This window comes from Colobus angolensis, unplaced genomic scaffold (assembly GCF_000951035.1).
Source record: "Colobus angolensis palliatus isolate OR3802 unplaced genomic scaffold, Cang.pa_1.0 Scaffold134, whole genome shotgun sequence".
Lineage (NCBI taxonomy): Eukaryota > Metazoa > Chordata > Mammalia > Primates > Cercopithecidae > Colobus > Colobus angolensis.
This window is the reverse complement of record NW_012114422.1, coordinates 5175395-5195295: the sequence shown is the minus strand read 5'-3', so window position 1 is coordinate 5195295 and position 19901 is coordinate 5175395.

The window sequence follows — 19901 nt, the reverse complement described above, 5'->3', positions numbered from 1 at the left end:
ATTTGTGACTCAGAGAGAAAAGATCAATTGCTACCCTAACAATATGATGACATCTCAAAATACAGTGGGCCTCTCACATCAGTGAGTTCTTCATCTGTAGGTTCAACCAATTGTGGATCAAAAATATTTTTAAAAAACACAAAATAACAAAAGAAGAATAAAAATGCAAATAAAATCAAGTAGAAAACTATATATATTTATATTGTACTGGATGCTAGAAGTAATCTAAATGTTCAGGAGGATGTACATAGATTATATGCAAATACCACACCACTTTATCTAAGGGACTTGAACATCCCCAGATTTTGATATCTGAAGGAATCCTAGAACCGGTCCCTCACAGGTACTTACAGACAACTGTATTATTTTGAATTCCTAAGGAAATGATGGGATGAGCTGCTGCTTTTTCTTACTTGTACAAACTGAAATTAGAAGCGTCTGTCTCTATACTGCCCACTGAATGACACTCTAATACGTTTACATTTTTCCTATCTAGTTTTTATGGTTGGCAATGGATGAAGTGGGGGCATTAGGCAAACTCATACTTCCATCAGGTGTCAGCCTAAAAAGAAAACAGAGAAAACATTGTCTAATAATAATGATTTTATTCATTAAAAAGCAGAAAGCATTAAAGGAGTAAGCAAAAATAAACAACTATGACAAAGCCACAGATGCCTTAAGAGAGGAGAGAGTAGAACAAAGCCTTTGCTAGCAAAAAGGAGAAGTTTACATAAACTGCTTGATAACAGAGTTTATTAGCTCCAGAGGATCAAAGCCAGAATTGGCATCAGTCCATTGGTATAGATACCCTTACAAGCCAAGTATTCTTTCAAGAATATCTTATCTGAATTGCTACAGTTCTAAAGAAGAAATTTATTGTGGGGTTATATTAGAAATGACCTTGAGACAGTCCCTATCTTATATATACAAGCGTGAGCTCTCCACCTTCATACTTTCTCAGCTTCAACTTGTTTGTTTCTAACAAAAGTGATTTCACTTGGTGTCTGCAACTTTCACATAGGTCTACTGGTAAATCTTTCAGCTGAATCTGACATTCTTACCCTTAGATTGATGGGGGGCTGGTCTGGGTTTAAATTTTTTGACAAATGGAAAGAAAGGAAAGTAATTGCTCATGGAAAGACAGTCAGTAAATTAACAATGTAAAAATGAAAATATAACGTTATGTTGAAAGTGCACCGCAAAAGAATAATATTATATCTTAGTTGTATATTACAAATGCTTTTGTAAAAGTAAGATATAATCACTGTTGCCCCGTTCATGCACACAAAGGACAATATGTTTGGCAGATAAACAGTATTGGTGGTTCATCGATATGATAGATGAAGAAGCATACATTGGCCAAAACATTCTACAAAAACCACAGGTGGAATTATTATAACACAGGAAAGGTGAGTAGGCAGTCATGGTGTTCTCAGCTCAGGTAGCCTAACGGACCCATCAGCTGAAGTTGTTGTGGGTTTATAAGTTGGTTTTGTGACACCTCGATTCATGGTTCATTCACAAGGACAAAAACCAGGACTTTACTTGTTTGATGAGAGCCTGGAATGAAAAGGATATAATCAAGTCCACCCAGCTGCTGAGGGGGACAGAGGAAGAATTCTGGCCCTGTCCGCCTCCACAGTCATGTATCTTCCATGGTTGCCTGGAGAGTACCTCCAGTGAGACATGTAAGTGCTACAAGGTTCTGGAGTGGTTCTTAGATGCCTGGCTTCCTTCTGAGAAGGCAATGTAGCCTGACTACTGTGCCAAGAGAGAGCAGTGGAAGTAACGGTGGAGAGAAAGCTGTGTAGAGGACTATCTGCTTTTACAACTGAGCAGGCCATTCCCCCATTAACATTATAAGTTCCGCTCTTGCAAACGAAGCTGGGCATTCCTCCTCTGCAAACAGGGAGGACAAAGGAGCCTACAAGACTGGCCTCAGTTGCAAATAGCAGACCCTGGGGGCTTGTTTATATGTAAACATCTTGGAAATTCAGAAAGTCAGGGAAAGATCAAAGAAACAACAATGTGTCTGGCAACTTGCTAACATTCCACAAACGACGGTATAAAATAAAGCAGAGCATGTCGTTCGGGGCAGCCGCCATGTTTGTCTTGTCTTGTGTTGTCTTGTGTGTTCATTCCTTTGTTCAGGAAACACGCGGACCCCAACAAAGCTGGGAGTGAGAAGTTAAGCAGCTGCAAGACGAAATCCCACCTGGTGGTCCTAAGACTAAAGTTCTGCTCCCTTCAGGAAAGGAAAGCATCTCCCACTGCAGTTGTATATTGTAACCAGACTCCAGCAATGGGAGCAGCCCATGTAGAGAGAGAGAGAAAAACACCTCACCCTTTGTTGTGGCTACTGAAATAAGTTATAGGGCATTCATATGCTTGTCCTAGTAAAAATAATTGAAGTGGTCTGGTAAAAATTTAAAAATAAAGAAAGAAATTAATACAGGTCAAGTCTTAGGACAAGCTGAAATTACTTTTAAGGAGAAGAGCCATACTGACTTAGCCTGCATTGGATATTTAAAAGAGATGTTATTTCGGAAGAAAGAGGAAGATTGGCACCTAGCTTGGACATTCAACACGGCTATAGAAATACATGAGACAAACTCAAAAGATATTTAAACAATACACTAGGAAACAAAGATAGAAGATACCATGCACTCTGAACCAAGAGGATCTATTGAGCATGCTTCTTTAGAAACAAGGATAGTCTAAGATTTTGGCAGTGTAAACACAAGAAATACACTCTTGTGATATTTATGATCCATAGCTTCAAGGAATTCACAAATGTATAATGTAATTTGCCCAGGTGTTTTCTGACTGCCAAAGCCCTCTATATAAATAAAAACCAAATGTATGCAATAATGCAGTTACTAGGAATGGAGAATCAAGTTAAACTTGACCCAAATTTTACCAGGAAATGAAAAATAGAAATGATTTACAGATAAATTCCACAGGAAATCTTTATCAGTATATTAGTATAAAACGGAATTGTGCTCAACACAGTAATGACTCCTCCTAATCCTTGAGCTTGTTACCTTACATGGAAAAAGGAACTTTGCAGAAGTGATTAGGGTTACAAATTTAGAGATGCCGATGTCATCCTGGATTATCACACAGTCTTTAAAAGTAAAGAGCTTTTTCTGTCTGGGTCAGTGAGAGGTAAGACTCTGAAGAAAAAAGAGAGATCTGATGCATGAAAGGGACACAACCTGTCACCACTATCTTTGAAGCTGGGAGAAGAAGACCAGGAGCCAAGGAATTTGGATGACCTCCATAAGTGAAGATCGGCCTCAGCTAACAGCCATAAAACAGTATCTTAGTTCTATAACCAAAAGGAGCTGAATTCTGCCTATAACGCAAGTCAGCCAGGAAACAGACCCTCACATAGAGATTACACAAAGGAATACAGATCTCCCAACAATTTATATTCAGCATAGTCAGACTTGTGTCAGACTTCTGAGCAACAGAATTTTAAGATGATGTATTTGTATTATTTTAAGCTACTAAGTGTGATAATGTTTCTACTCAGAATTGGAAAACTAACACAAAGGTATATGGCTATTCCCACAAGAGACTTAGAATTAAGAATTAACTGAGACTTAGTCCTTGGTATTAGTCATTAGATATATATAACACCATTTGTTTTGTAGACAGGGGCCTAGAAAATATTGTTGTAATTTTAATTGAGTGATTTTTTTTTTAACGATCTTAATCTGACTCACAATACATCTGCTATTTGGTTTAATATTTGTTCAATTTCTAAAGTTAATTTGATTAATTATAACAAAACCTTCTATAATGCTGACATCTATGATCAAATGCTTAGGAGATTGAATTTAAAACCTCACAAGATGTTCTTCTGATGAAAGATTATTAGTCAAAGTATGTTTTGTTAATCAGTTAATTGTTATAGTAAATCAATTTATTGATATATCTTATAAAAGTTCAACTTTTTGTAATGAAGGAAGTTTTACCTTTACCTCTCTTTTACAGATGTTAAGCTTGTATATGATTTGAACAAACTTATGCAAGGTAATGTGGCAAACTCAAATATTTCTTTAAAATTATGCCTAAACTATATTGAATCATAAAATAATAAGTATTTTGGTATTTGTGAATTTTTTTCTTTCTAAAAATGTTGCAAAAGATGTAGAAAACAGAATGACATTGCGTGGTTTAAAGTTGAACAAGAATTGTGAATATAGCCTCTTTTAAGACAAATTAACTTAAAAACGGACTGTTACCAGATTTATCTTCCAGGATGCCTACGAATTTAGTGCTGACCTGTGGCGAAGATAAGCCAAGATGGGCTAACTCGTAATTGACAATGAGCTATTTAAAGTTTGAAACTCCCTTGGTGGCACAAGACCTGCATGTTTACATTGTTCAGAGAACTTAAACACTTGTTTTAGGTAGTTACACAGTCTGGCATGGCTATATGAACAGTGGAATATAAAAGATCCCTCTGTGAACTATCACCCAAACTATCCTAAACCAGATGCGGTGATTAACAACTGGGGAGAAAACCTCATCCTGTGTGACTTAGAAAGGATGCTGCGTGTGAAATTTTGTCTGGAAATATTTTAGGACTGCCATTCTTGCATGTGCTTTCGGCTACTGTATCATGTAATTCACATTTATTAAATCTGTGTGCTCTGTGGAGTTTCTAGAATTCTTTCAGTTGTGAAACACTGAAACTGATGGGGTGCCAGGTGGGAAACAAACAATCAATTTAACAAAAGACATCCAAGACATTTATTGAAACAAAATACAAAACTTTATTGGAAGCATAGTTTAACAAGTGCAATGTGCATACACAAGGTAATTATTTAAATAAATATCTTAATCTTACTCAAATTAAACTATGCATTCAGTGCAATCATAATGAAAATATCAGCAATTCTAAATTAAACCCAGAAGAGAAAAAGAGGCCCAAAATTGTCCACTTTTCCTTTATCAGCTCAGTATACCCAGCCCCCGTTTGCTGTAAGTGTTGGTTCTGAGAGGCACACTGCTGCCTTCTCTGTAGAATTGCTCTCAGCCCCTTGGAAGCTGCCCTGTCAAGGTTTCCTTTCCTCATTCATAAGGAACAGAGAATAGCTAATGGCAAGACAATAGTTGCCTTCTTGTCTCAATGAGGAACCCACTGAAAGGAAAAATTAGAGGTCTAGAGTTCTCCATGGAGACAGAGTAAAGCTAAATTCAGATTCTTGCATAGCTTTCTTCTGTAGTTTTGCCCTGCATCCTTTATTTCTTATCTCTGAAAATTCTTCCTCTATAGTCATTTAAAGAATAACTCAGTGGGAGTTGAACAATGAGAACACATGGACACAGGGAGGGGAATATCATACACCTGGCCCTGTCGAGGGTGGGGAGCAAGGAGAGGGATAGCATTAGCAGAAATACCTAATGTAGGTGACAGGTTGATGGGTGCAGCAAACCACCATAGCACGTGTATACCTATGTAACAAAACTGCACATTCTGCACATGTACCCCAGAACTTAAAGTATAATAATAATAAAAATAAGAATAACTCCAGCCTGTGGTTCTCTTTTATTAAATCTGTCCTATAACACACATTCTATGAGGCTACTGTTACCTTTAATCAGAGATGTTGGTAGTATGAAGAAACACAGTATATGTATGCATATTTGTGTACATATATAGATAGGTAGAGAGATAGATATAGGTATGTTTAAGAATATCCATTTACCTATCTATCTACCTATCTATATCCAGTCATGCACTGTACAATGACCTTTTGGTCAATAGTAGACCACATACACAATGGTGGTTGCATATGATTGTAAGGGAGCATATATAGAAATCTTATATATGGCACTTGATATTGTCACTGCAGGTCAAGTAGAGGAAATCCCTGTCATCAGTAGTGGTGCTGGGACATTTGTTTTTTATATAAAAATATGTGAATAAATATATATATATGCCAGCTAAGTTTGTATAAATATATGATGTTTTAGAAAATGATGCAATCACCTAATGATGCATTTCTCAGAATGTGTTTCTGTTGCTAAGTTATATGTACGTATATACACACATATTTATATACATACATTCACACAGGTGATATTGTTACTGTTGTTATATCTGTTGATATATATATTGCCAATTTCATGTAACAGGATTTGATGAGGATTCTGTCCCCTCACACTACCAGTTACAATGTCATCTTAGGATCTCTTTCCACCAGAATGAATATGGAAAGGGATACCTTAGAATTAGAGTGTTGTGGATAGAAAGTACATGATAGAGATATTCAAAGGATGTCTCAAAAAGAGTTATCCTAAAGATGATGTGGCTGCTTGGTTTCATGGCCATTAACAAAAGCCATTAAATGTGTGGATATTTAGTGTGGCTGAGGAGATCATCCTCTTGCCACCTTTCAGTATTCCTGACTCTCTCACTTCAAATATTAATGCACAGTTTGAGCTCCAATAGTTTCCTAACCCATTAGCTTTGCCTTTTCCTACCAGAGAACAATGGTTATTTGATCAATGTTCCATTTTAATTGCATGTAATTTTCTAATTTTATTTAAAAATTTTAATTTTAGTGTCTAAAAATTCTTTACTGATATTTTAATGAAAAGGTGAAAAATAATTATTTACAGACTACTAGACTGATGCTAGTCCAATAAAGATAGAAATAACTTTAGTTATTTCCTATCCAGGTGCAATAAATTGGATGTACAGTTGGCCAACCATCTCCTTAATGTACAGTTATTTATATGACAATTGATTAATCTATTCAAAAAATAAATATTTGCTGGCCCACTTTAGTAGATTAATAACTTCTCAAAAGAGAGATGCTTTGGATTCCAATTGTAACATTAATTTCAAAGCACAAAATACTACAAAGAAAGATATACAATATACATACTTTTGTACAGACTACAAAAAGTGCACACACAATGTGATAAACCAGATAGATAGACGGATTACAAAAGAAACACAATATTAGGATTCACAAAATTAGGAAATAAATTTTATCCTGGGGATTTTAGATTTAAATTTGCAAAGATTCAAATAAAGGGCATGTCAAACACAGAAATTTAGAAAGACACAGTGAATACTCAGAGGCTAGGAATAATTTAGTTTGGTTCATACTGGCAGAAAGAAGATTAGAAAGGTTAATTGAGGTTAGACCTTGAAAAATTATTATTTCTAAAGATATTTTAAATTTGTCTTGTAGATGATAAACAAATATTACAATTGTTTAGTAGAATATTGGTACACCAAATTGTTAATAGCTGCCACTTAAAAGACACTCTCTAAGCACTTTAATATAGTACTTACTCAATCATCATGAAAACTCTGTGAAGTCTTTATAGAGATCATAAAAGCTCTATGCAGTTTTTTAAGGGTGACAGTTGAAGAGAACTAAAATAATTTAGAACAAAAAATGGTTTCCATTGTAATTTTCTAACTTTAATCAACTCAAATTAATTTCATATGATCAGAGTACAGTAATTTTCAAATTGCATTTATCAATTTGATAATTTGTGATGAAAATGTATGTTGATGATATGTTAATAACCAAACAGCTGGTACTTGTCTTCGAATGAACATTGATATATACAAAACTGGGTGCTTTGATTGAATTGCTATTTTAAAAATAAAATTTAGGTCTTTTATTTTATCATTTTTTATTTGAGAAATCATATGTAGGTTTGTTACATAGATACATTGTTTAATGGTGAGGTTTGCTCTTCTAGTGTACAAATTAAAAATAGTGAACATTGCACCAATATATTTTAAATTATTTGTATAACTTCACAATATTGGGCTTTATTTAGACAGCAATTTCTCTGAGTTCCTTCATAATATAGAGGTATTGTTCTTTTGTTGTTTGTTACAAAGCAACTTAGCCTTCCTGTTTCTGTCAACTAAGCACGTATCTTTTTATTTTTAATCTCAAACTTTCCGTATAACATATTGTAGTTTGCCAAATAATTTAGGAAAAAAAAACGAAAAAACGAAAACATGGTAAGATGAAATGATGGAGTAGAGGTCATTTTTGTTATCAATCAGGACAAATTCCAGGGGCAACAGAGGCAGAACCCATCTCTAATAATAACCAACTACATGTATCTGGTCTCAAGCACTGTGCAAGGCACATTAGAGGAAACAAAACTCCTTAGCAATACATAAAGCATTGATACAAAGGATACTAACATACATTTTGTATAAACCTGAGAAAAGTCTAATCCACAAGGTAAAACATAAAATAAGGATGGCAGTGTCCAATTTGATTCCAAGATTTTAGAAGCTATGCATTCCCCAACAAACAGCCATATCATATTAGTAACTGAGATTAGGAATGAAATTAAAACACTTTTTAATTTGCTTATTTATTTATTTTTTAAAAAGCTATTTGGTCACTGGTAATTATTTTAATGCTTAAAAAATAGTTCATGTTCTGGTGAGGATGAGAAACAACTGTAATCCTCATTCATTACTTCTGGGTTGCAAGATAGTATAGCCACTTTGGAAAACAGCTAGCATTTTATTTTATGATATATTGTGCACTCACCATATGACCCAGTAATCTTGCTCTATTTAACTCAGGATAATGAAAATGCATATTCATACAAAAATACGTTTGTGAATGTTTAAAATGCCTTTATTCACAGTTACCTAAAACTAATAGTTACTGAGATATCTTTCAACTGTTAAATACATATACAATATTGTTTCACATGTATATAATAGAACTCAGCCACAACAAGAGGGAACAAACAGAAACTATTGATCAATAGAAAAATATAGATGAATTCCAAATGCATTATCATATGTGAAAGAGGCCAGACTTACAAAAACTTCCTACTACATGATTCCATTTATAGGACATTGTGAAAAATGACAAAATCATAAGGACAGGGAACAAATCAGTGGAGGCGGGAAAGACACCGAGAAGCCTCAGAGTGCTGATGCCTAGACCCAGGAAGAGGTTCTGCGATGCTCCGTTTTGATGCTGATGAAGTGCTAACAAGAGCCAGGAGTAGAGAGAGAGAAAGAGCAGTTAAGCCCCTTCCAAAGATCTTCCCATCTCCAACAAGCACTTCTCACTGTCAGAATTTAACTGGTGGTCTGGAAGGGTATCTGGGAAATATACTTTTCAGGGATCTCAGCTCCCTACTCTTATAAATATAGAAAAACAAAAAAGAATGGAGGGGAATATCACAGAAAAGTGACCTTATACAATGTTATTTTCTGTTTTCTGGAGACTTTGAAAAAAAAAAACAAACAGCATCAGTCATATCACCCTACAACAATGGGAGAAGATACATAGATATAGAGATAGAAATATTTATGGATATTTTACTATACATATATGTATATAAATTTATTTTTTTATTAGTTGGAAAGAGCATTCTTAATTTAGATATAGGTTTAAATATCAAAATTATATTATTCTGCAGATATGAAGAGAATACATATTTTCTTAGGACTGTATTCTCTTCACAATATCATGTCACTAATAATACTAAATATTACTGTTTAGAAAAAAAAAAAATTATGGATAGATTTCTAACCAAACTGTGATGTCATTGATCCAAATGCCCAAACCTATCTGGAAACCATTTTAGCTGACATGGAAATTTTGTGTACTATAAGTTTTCAACACTTAGATAAATTAGTCCTTGGAATGTGTGTAAATTTGCTTTTCAAGAAATGGCATAAAATTGGCTGGGTGTGGTGATTCATGCCTGTAATTCAAGCACTTTGGGACACCGAGGCGGGTGGATCCCTTGAGATCAGAAGTTCGAGACCAGCCTGGCCCACATGATGAAACCTCATCTCTGCTAAAAATACAAAAATTAGTCAGGTATGGTGGCAGACACTGTAAACGCAACTACTCGGGAGGCTGAGGCAGGAGAATCGCTTTCACCTGGGAGATGAAGTTTGCAGTGAGCAGAGATTGCGCCACTGCACTCCAGCCTGGGTGACAAAGCGAGACTCCGCCTCAAAAGAAAACGCATAAAATTGAAAGACAAAAATGTGTAAATGAATGTGTAGTAACTCAGTAACTAAGGTAGCAAGAGAGACTTATTTTGTATTGTATAAATTTAAGGAGTACCACACAATGTTTTGAGATACATATCCATAGTGAAACAATTACTACAGGTTAGAAACTTAACCTATCCATCACCTTCTAGAGCTATTTTTTTGTGTGTGATAAGAGCTCTTAAAATCTACACTCAGCATATTTTCAATACACAATTTAGTGGTCTTATTAACCAAGTAAAAGCCATATGTATTTATAATGGAAGCACTGGGATCCACTAAATTCATATTCTCTCTTATGTCCCTGGGATGTCTTTTCATCACTGGGAAAGAAACAGTGCTTCTATTTCTACCTTAAAGTTCCTCTCCTATTCTATTTATGAAAAATCTTACATATGCAGTTACCCAATTCATCAGTTGTAAGAAGTTGTTTTGTTTTCACCCCTGCAAAACCAGCTTAAAATAAAGTTGAATTACAATGCTGACAAATGGACTGTCTTTAGAAACTTCTGATGTTAGTTCACTACAGTGAAGAGCAAACATACACAAAAGTGCATTGGTGACCACTGTAGAGTCATGTAATCACATCTGGGTTATTCTGCACTCAAGTTTTCTGCCTGCAACATCGAAGAGACAAACTCTAAATTAACTGTAAAAGAAAACTACATTTCCTGATCCTCAAACTCTTCCCATTCTCCACCCTCTGATAGGCCCCAGTGTGAGTTGTTCCCCTCTATGTGTCCATGGGTTCTCATCATTTAGCTCCCATTTATTAGTGAGAACATGCAGTATTTGGTTTTCTCTTCCTGTGTTAATTTGCAAAGACTCCATCTCAAAAAAAAGTAAAGAAAGAAAGAAATAGGCATAAAATTGAAAGGCAAGAATGTCCATCCATAGACGTTCCATCCAGCTCCATCTATGTCCCTGAAAATGACATGAACTCATTCTTTTTTATGGCTGTATGGTGTTCCATGGTGTATATGTATGACATTTTCTTTATCTAGTCTATCTTTGATGAGCATTTGTGCTGATTCCATTTCATTGCTATTGTATACTAGGCTTAATACGTGGGTGATGAAATAATCTGTACAACAAGCTACCATGACACAAGTTTACCTGTGTAATAAATATGTACACGTACTCCTGAATTCAAGAGTTAAAAGAAAAAGAAAAGTATTTTTGAACAGTTTTTCCATCTTGTATTTTCTGTAAAAGCACTTATTTTTTCTGCCACTGAATTTAAATTGCTTTTAATAATAATTTATGAGTAAAACCATACTAAACTTAATAAAAGGAGCCTGGCTCTATGAAAATGTACTTCTAAATAAATGCCAACATATTTTAAGTGACTAAGTTATTTAACAGAAGCATTGATTTATATAATATTTAATTCAGATAATAATTATAAATAAACAGAAGCAAAGAAGATGGGAACATGAAGTATTTTTTAAAAAGTCTTAGCATTAGAGTAATGGAGTTATAATTCTTCAGAGAGATAGAAAAAAAGGAAAGAAAACTAGAAACCTCTTTTAAGATTAACATGAGGGAAACTGAATTTAACTTCCTGGTTATCCTCAATATTCCTATTAAATTTGTTTGCATGACCATGTAGTAAGACTTTGATCTGAAATATAATAGTCTGAAATGGGGGTAAGGAGAGAATGTGTGTCACTCATCATGAACAATATTTAAAACGATAATCATAAATAAAATGATATTTTTGTGGAGTAATCAATAGTGAAAATGCCTGAGGGATGAAAAAGTCTGTAATTTGTGGTCTATACAGTTTTTGAAGTTCATTTAACTATTTTAAAATGAAAAAAAATAGATGGGGATTCTGATTTCATGCATTTATCAAGTAGTTAGTGGGAATTAAAAATGCTAGGATGGTTAGTAGACAAGGAAGTAGTATTAATAGTATTGACAGAGAACTAACTGTCTGAAAACCCAGAGAGGTAGATTGACAGAAAATAAAACTGCAAATAGGAGTAAGTGCAGAGTGAAGAGTTGGAGGTCTATCTATCTATCTATCTATCTATCTATCTATCTATCTATCTATCTATCTATCTATCACACATACATACATATTTCTTAAAGATGGAAAGGTTATATTAAATTATATTAAATCTATCTATTGCCATGTGTAGACATGTATTATTATTATTGTTATTTTTTAAATATGCATTTTTCCCGTGGGCCTACAAGTTTCTCAAAGGCAAGGATAGGGTATGGCTTTGACCTATTTAAGTCTCTGTAGCAAATATAGTTTGTGACAAATACTACACTCTCAATGGATATTTTTGAAGTAATTAACGTAAAAAAAATCACAAATTTTATAAGTTTGTTGCTAGCATATTGCCTCATGAAAACAAATGAAAATTCATGGAGACAGCTACACACTACTGATATAAATTAAACATTTTCTGTTTTTGAAAGACTCAGATTTCAAAATTTTCAAGTCTTATGTTTTACATATATTTATATTTTCTACTCTACACATATGTGATTTTATACACACACACAAACACACACACACACATATATATATGCACACACCATTACAGGAAGTATGGTAAGTGCTATAAGGTGAAATACTAAATTACAATTGAATTGAAACAACACGATTACTTTCTTTTATGATATCAGGAAAATAATGGCAAAAGATAATATTAATGAGCAGTTTACTAATTTACTTAGTGGACTAGGTGGTCAGAAAAACATTAGATATCTAAGGAGAAGAATCAATACTAGGAGATAAAAGAAATGTCAAATTTGGGTTATGAAAAATTTCTTGTGTCATTCTTTGACTTTTTCTTAATATCATATGCAAAGAAGACCCACAGAGACATTTTCAGATGATGAATGACATGCATAGCTTTGCATTTTACCAAGATGATACTCAGTATAAGGAAAATAAAGAGCAATGTGAGACTTAAGTCAGAGAAACCAGTTAAAAAACATTTAAATAAAGCATAAAAAATGATGACGCTTTTTTTGTGTGTCTAGGACACTATCCTTTGATAATACTCTACCCTTTGATATTATAGAAGATCATGAACTTTCTTTCAATGATTTGCATCTAGCAAGAGAAAAAGAGTCATATATAGAAATGATTTGAAGCAATTAATATAGTGTGTAATTAGTGACATACCATAAATATCCCAAGATTTTTTAAAATTTTTGCTCATAACTTCAAATAAGTTATTTGCTTCAATCAAAACTAAGTTTGAGAAATACATTTTAAAAATTGTACTAACTTCAAGACTAGTGACTGAAATGTTGTAAAATACAAAATAGTTTGTTCTATGAAAATAGTAAATATCATTATTCTATTAATTATATAATATATCCTAGAATGTCAAATGACTTGGCTTAAATAGAGTTATTATTATCTTCTATTGTATGTCATGCCATTGTCAAGGTGAAAAGGAATAAACAATATGGTCATCTCCTACAAAATGAATAATAATGCTAAATAGATGTATTGCTATTATAAATGTTAAGAAATATCAAGCATTATTAAGAAAGTGGAACAAATATGATAAACTCACATAAATAATGTTTTAGAAAATCACAGTGATCAGCTTTGATTATCATATATAATAAGCATTCAAATTACCCAATATTTTATTTATCAACAGTTTTATGGCATTTTATGATATTCTAATATCATAAATGATCATAAATATCATTACAATGATCACCTATAGTTTTAAAGTGAGTTAGCACTTTAAAAGTAGACACATACATATATAAATACATACATATATACCTGCTTACATATATACATACATGTACATTTATATATACATACATATGCACACACACAAAAATTGGTTACTTATCAAAATATCTTCCTTCCTTTCGGGATACAATATACTGTGGTCAAATTCAGTCACCTCCGTCTTAGGTAGAAGTCGTTGCTAAATAGTAAACATTTATACATTTTTAGAAAATATCCATCCCAGCTCCAATGAAAGTTTATGTTTATTCTATTCCATATTGTAATCATGTAGAGTTACAGATTATTACTTTTCTATTTTCTACATGACAAAATAATGACTATAGTAGTGCACTTTCTGTAAGAATTGTTTAGAAGAGCAGGAGTCAATAAAAAATGAAATGCTCTCAAATGCCAATTGGTTGAACTTTTATATCATAAGCAATAGACATTATTTACCAATTCATAAGTGTAATGCTCACTAGCACTTCTCATTTGATTAATATAAATTTTATTCTGAAAAAGTTGAGAGAAGGGCATCTGAGTTAAAATGCTGAGATTGAATGTTCCTTTGGGCTAGGTCTCTAATTAAAAGGTAAAGTGAAGTTCAAATTTTTCTGGGAGGAAGTGGAAAGGAGTGGTATTCTCTGGGCTTTACTTTACCAATAAAGTATGAATATGTTTAACAAACATTTATATAGAACTTAGAATTATTTTGTAGACAATATTTCAAGCAATTAATAATATTATTTTATCTCATAAAAGTTCTATGAGGCAGGTATTTATTATTCTAGGCAAACCTTTGCTATGATCTTATAATCCTTTGAAGTCGTCTCTGTCACAGCACCTTTGATATTGCTTTGGAAGGAGATCTATACCACAGTATTTTAAGTATGGCTTAAAGCAGGGATGATAAAATAATCATTTGTGTATATTCAGCAACAAAAAATAGATAAGTTAAATAATAATCTGTTACATTTATAAAACTGAATACTGGGGTAAAATATGTACTCATTGGTCAAATAAATAAAAAGTAAATTGAAATGGAAATTATATTCAATATGCGTAAAAACAAAACTTTAAAAAATTCAATGTTGAGTTTAAATCATCAAGTATCACCCCATCTTTACTGTTTTAATTAGATGGTGGGAAAAATTACCCATTTGGTTACAGCAGTGATTATTGAAATTGTTGGTGTCAATATCACTTTACACTTTTAAAATAATTCAGAAACCCAAACAACTTTAGTTTATGTGAGTTGTTAGTAATTAAAACTGTAAAATGTTTAAAAAGACATTTGATTATGCAATTACTAAAGACATAAAAAAATTCTTAGTATAAGAACAATTTTAAATTTAAAAAGGACCATATTTTCCAAAATAAAATAGAATTTATTGAGAAGAACAACAAAAATTTATATTCTTGCAAATTTCTTTAATGTCTGATTTAATAAAAGAAATCTGGATTGTCTTGTCTGCACTTTCTTGCAATATGTTGTGATATTGGTTAAAAATTTCAAAGAATTCTGGGCTCACACAGATACAGTTGGGCTCACACAGATACAGTATATTAACAGCCTTTCATAAAATTGTGAATATTCTTTACTGATTCTATACCAAAATTGGCCCGCAGTTGTTTCTTACAGGGTACTTGCACTGTGGCAACTGAAATAATATGAATGGTCTTTTAATACATGGCTAAAATAAAAAATACATATATATCTTGTACTTTAAATAGATCTTATGATTCATTCATAATTTTCAACCATAATGCATTGGCCATTTGGCAAATATTGGTTTGATGAGTTACATAGCTCTTCCAGATTTCTAGCATTTCCTTTTCATTCTTTCTTACACTTTCCCTTTTCTCTGCTTACACTACCCATGCATTCTTACATATAGTGCATTTTTTTCTACTATAGCCCTTAGCATACTTATCATAGTTCTTTTAAATTCTTAATTTTATAATATAATAATATAATAAAATTATATGATAATATATAATTATTAATTAATAATAATATAATCCGTCATGTCTGAGTTTCAGTCTGACATTTGCTCCATCTTTTCAAAGTATATTTTTTGTCTTAGTATCACTTGTCATTTTTCTGTTGAAACCGAAGATGATATAACTGATAGTAATTCCCATGGAAGTTTTTTTTTTTATTCAATGTTTACCAGTTTATTATAAGGAATAGTACAAAGAATACAGACGAAGAGATGCCTAGAGCAAGGTGGTGGAGAAGACCTTCCATGCCCTCCCTCTCTAGGGGCTCCACGCTCTGGGAGCCATCATTTGTTCAGCTATCCAGAAACTCTTGGAATCCTGTCCTCTGCAGTCTCTATGGAGGCTTCATTACATAGGCAAGATTGATAACCATGTAGAAATGTGATTGGTCAAAAATCACAGGGTCTAAACTAAACAGTTCTTTGATCTGTTCAGATTTTTCTTGACCTGTGTAGCATTCCTTCCTCCAGGATATGCGGCCCTGACTGGACGCACTCTGTAATCAAGGTCTTTTGACCCACAATCGGATTAGAGTCCTGCCTTGGAAGGGTTAAAGAAGAACAGAAGAAGGTTAGAGAGAGAGAGAGAGTCTGTTTCCTGAAGCCTAAAGTGCTCCAACATTATAACAAAGACTATGAAAGTTAGGAGCCAGGAACCTTGGACAAAAGTCAATATATAAATGTATTACAGCAACACAGGCCACCCCCTGGTTTTTGAGAGCAGATCCCTTACATCTAAAGAACATACAACTCAAAAGGCACTGCCATATTACTAGAAACCCATTCAGTCATTAATACTTAGTCTGATCCTTTATAGTGAATGAGTATCTTTCAGCATAAGATCACTTGGCTTTGTAGGCTTCCTTTCAAACCTGTCAGGTTCCAAACACAGGAGTCCCATTGGTAAATACATAGCTTCATGCTGTCAAGTATCTGGAATAACTGAGCTAGGAAACTGTGTCATCTCTTGCTCTGAGACTCTTTTGAGTTGTTAATGTAGTATTGAATTTCCCTCAATTAATAATCCACTTACTGACTTCTTTATTCTCAGCTATGATTCCTTCTTCTCTCTGTTATTATCCAAAATTTTTCACCTTTGAAATGGATATCATTAGAATTGCCATTGTGTTGATCTGTATTTAGACTGCAATACTAGTCTAGCAAGTACTCCCTCCTCAGACTACTCTCATTCAGATAGGGGAAGGTTATATAGGTACAGAATTAGTGAGCTATTTTAACCACCAGGTAATAAAGGTACATTCATTATTAGCTCCAACTTTGCTAGACGGGGTGAAAGTATCACCTACCCCCATTAGGGCTTTAGAAATTTTAACATAATGTTTGAAAGCATAGTTACAGTTTCTTGTTTAGAAACCGTACCTGTTTCTAGCACTTGTTGTAGCCCTGGTCCTAGGACCACTGCATCAAGTAGAAAATTTAAAAAAAAAAAAAAAAAAAAGATAGGTAATTTGGGGAAAAAAGAACAAAATTGAGTCATTATACCAGATTTTATAGATACCTGGACAATGTCCTATGAACAGCTCTTGATTGACCAACAAAGATTTTCTTGGTTTACTGACAGCAATTCAATGTGAATAGACAAAATTCTGTTTGGAAGTCTGTTACTTTGGTCAAAGAAGGTTAAAAACAGATCAAGTCAGTGGACTGAATTGCATGAATTAAACAGTGGTAGAATCCCTGTGTTGGGATTTTACTCACAGAGTACTCTGTGAATAATGTACTCTCCCTTTGTCAAGAGTTACAGAGTTACATAGTCATACTAGTATCCTCCCCACCCTCTCTTCCCCAGATCTCCCGGGAAAACAGAAAAATTTACTGGGGGAGCATGTTTAATCCCACTCAGGTTGAGTGTGAGCACACATTCGTGAAGGTAAGTCAGCTCTTCATGTTTTCATTACCTCCTGTATAGACAACCAGTGTTTTAATTGTTTGTTCTACTTCTCTAACAAACTATTGCACTGAACAGGCTATCTCTCTCTCTCTCTCTCTCTCTCTCTCTCTGCCCACTGTTGGACATTATGAGATGTATAATGTGTTCCTTGATCTGAAAAAATAATGACTGACCATTGGAATCCATGCAATATCTTCTGTTTTTTTTTTTTTTTTAATGTCTCTCTCATTGTTTACATCCTCTACTGGGAAAGCAAAGCCTGTCTGTGTCTATTCCTCTTAAGACCCGTTTGTAGCCCCTCAGGGCTATCAATGTCAGTTTATCTCATAGGTCTTTCCTGCTATGTTCATGGCTTTCCCACTAGGGAATTTGCCCCATAGCCATGGGCAGTCTCTCTCTCTCTCTCTTGCTGAAAATCAGAACAGTTCTTACTGGCACTGTGTACCTGAGATGGTACAAAATGAACAGTATCTATATTCAGCCCTTCTCTGTACTGCTGAAGTACCCCCACATCCATTTATTTCATGGACCCAGGTGTCCATCTTAAAGGAGCACATGAGGATACCTGCTTGTCAGTTCCAGTCACCTTCTGAGCCTGGAAGGAAATTATCCTGATGGGCATTGACTTATTTGATTTTAATGTTCAGATAAATTTCCATAGGGCCATACACCATATGGACATTCTTTTAATAGGTCAGGCATTCATTGCCCTTCTGCCTGACTGTGGCCAGTCCATTGGTCACTGCCCACGAGTCAGTAAAATGCCAACACAGGGATTCTACCACTATTTAATTCATGCAATTCAGCCCACTGACTTGATCTGTTTTTAACCTTCTTTGACCAGAGTAACACAATTCCAAACAGAACTTTGTCTATTCATATTGAATTGTTGTCAGTAAACCAAGAAAATCTTTGTTGGTCAATCAAGAGTTGTTCATAGGACATTGTCCAGGTATCTATAAAATCCAGCAGCTCCTCATACCATTCCAAAGTCAGCCCTAGGATTAAAAAGCTCTCTACTTTTTAGTATTCTCTTTTTGCATTTTCCAGATAGCATAATCTTGAATAAACTATTTCCATTTTATTACAGTATTTTTCTGGGTACTGCTCTCCCCATTAGAATGTTTCTCTAACTTCATTCAAGACAGCATGGGTAGTTCAGGTGTCAAGATCATTTTACATCTTTCAGTAATAGGGGTTTCAGTGAACTTCCCATAGTAAGGCAGTAAATGCACCTCAAGTGAAAATCCTGCAGTCCAAAGTCCAAAGTCACTGGGAGGTGCTCACAGGCTTTTGCCATAAGCCCTAGTACACATTCCACAGAAGATTATCAGGTGGAGCATTCCTTCCTACCAGCACTCCAGGTTCTACTCTCCACTGTGTGGGCTCAGGCAATATTACTGATTCCCATTAAGTTTGTACAATTGAAGTTGCTTGAATGGTCGATTTACATGCCTGCTGTTTTACAGTGCTAGGTAGGGGAAACATTCCCCAGTCAGATGCAATGTCCATTTCAATAATACAGTCAGGTAAAAGAGGCACAACAAGAATATACCAACTTTCGTAATCTTATGAACCCTTACATTTTTATGTTCTGTTTCCAGAAACTTCTCTTTTCAACCTGCAGACCATTTTACCCTCTCTTGTACAAAAGGTTTTGGATTGATAGCCAGGATGGGGCCAAGAGACTCTGGCCTCTTTGTCAATTTTTACCTTGATTAACCAGTCTAACCACTATCCCTAGGCAATTTCAGATGCAGTTCTTAATTGTAATGTTTACCTTTGAGCTTTTAAAATGTCTCCAAGTGGGGAGAAATATAACAAACTGGTTTGGGGCTCTTTAATGTTGGAGGAACAGCAGGGCTCCTTTTGGTCCACCCAACCGTCGGTAATATTGTAGTAAGACATTTGTTTTAACCCTATCAATTCCCATTTTATTCATTCCATTTTTAAATAATCATCTGAAGATTTCCACTCTGATGGGAAAAGTCCCATGACTCTCCTCATTCTTCTTCCTCTTGGTTTTACCACTATCAATGTTCTCCTTATCCATCTTATTTTCAAAAAGCCACGTAAAAATTTCTTTTCTGGAAGAAATCTTTTCTGGATGAGTCCTTTTACTCTCCCCAATACCCTTCACCATTCTCTTGTTAATTAACCTAATGTTTTTATTAGCATCATAAGACCCATGAGGAGAGGCTGAGATAACAAATTTGATAAAACTTT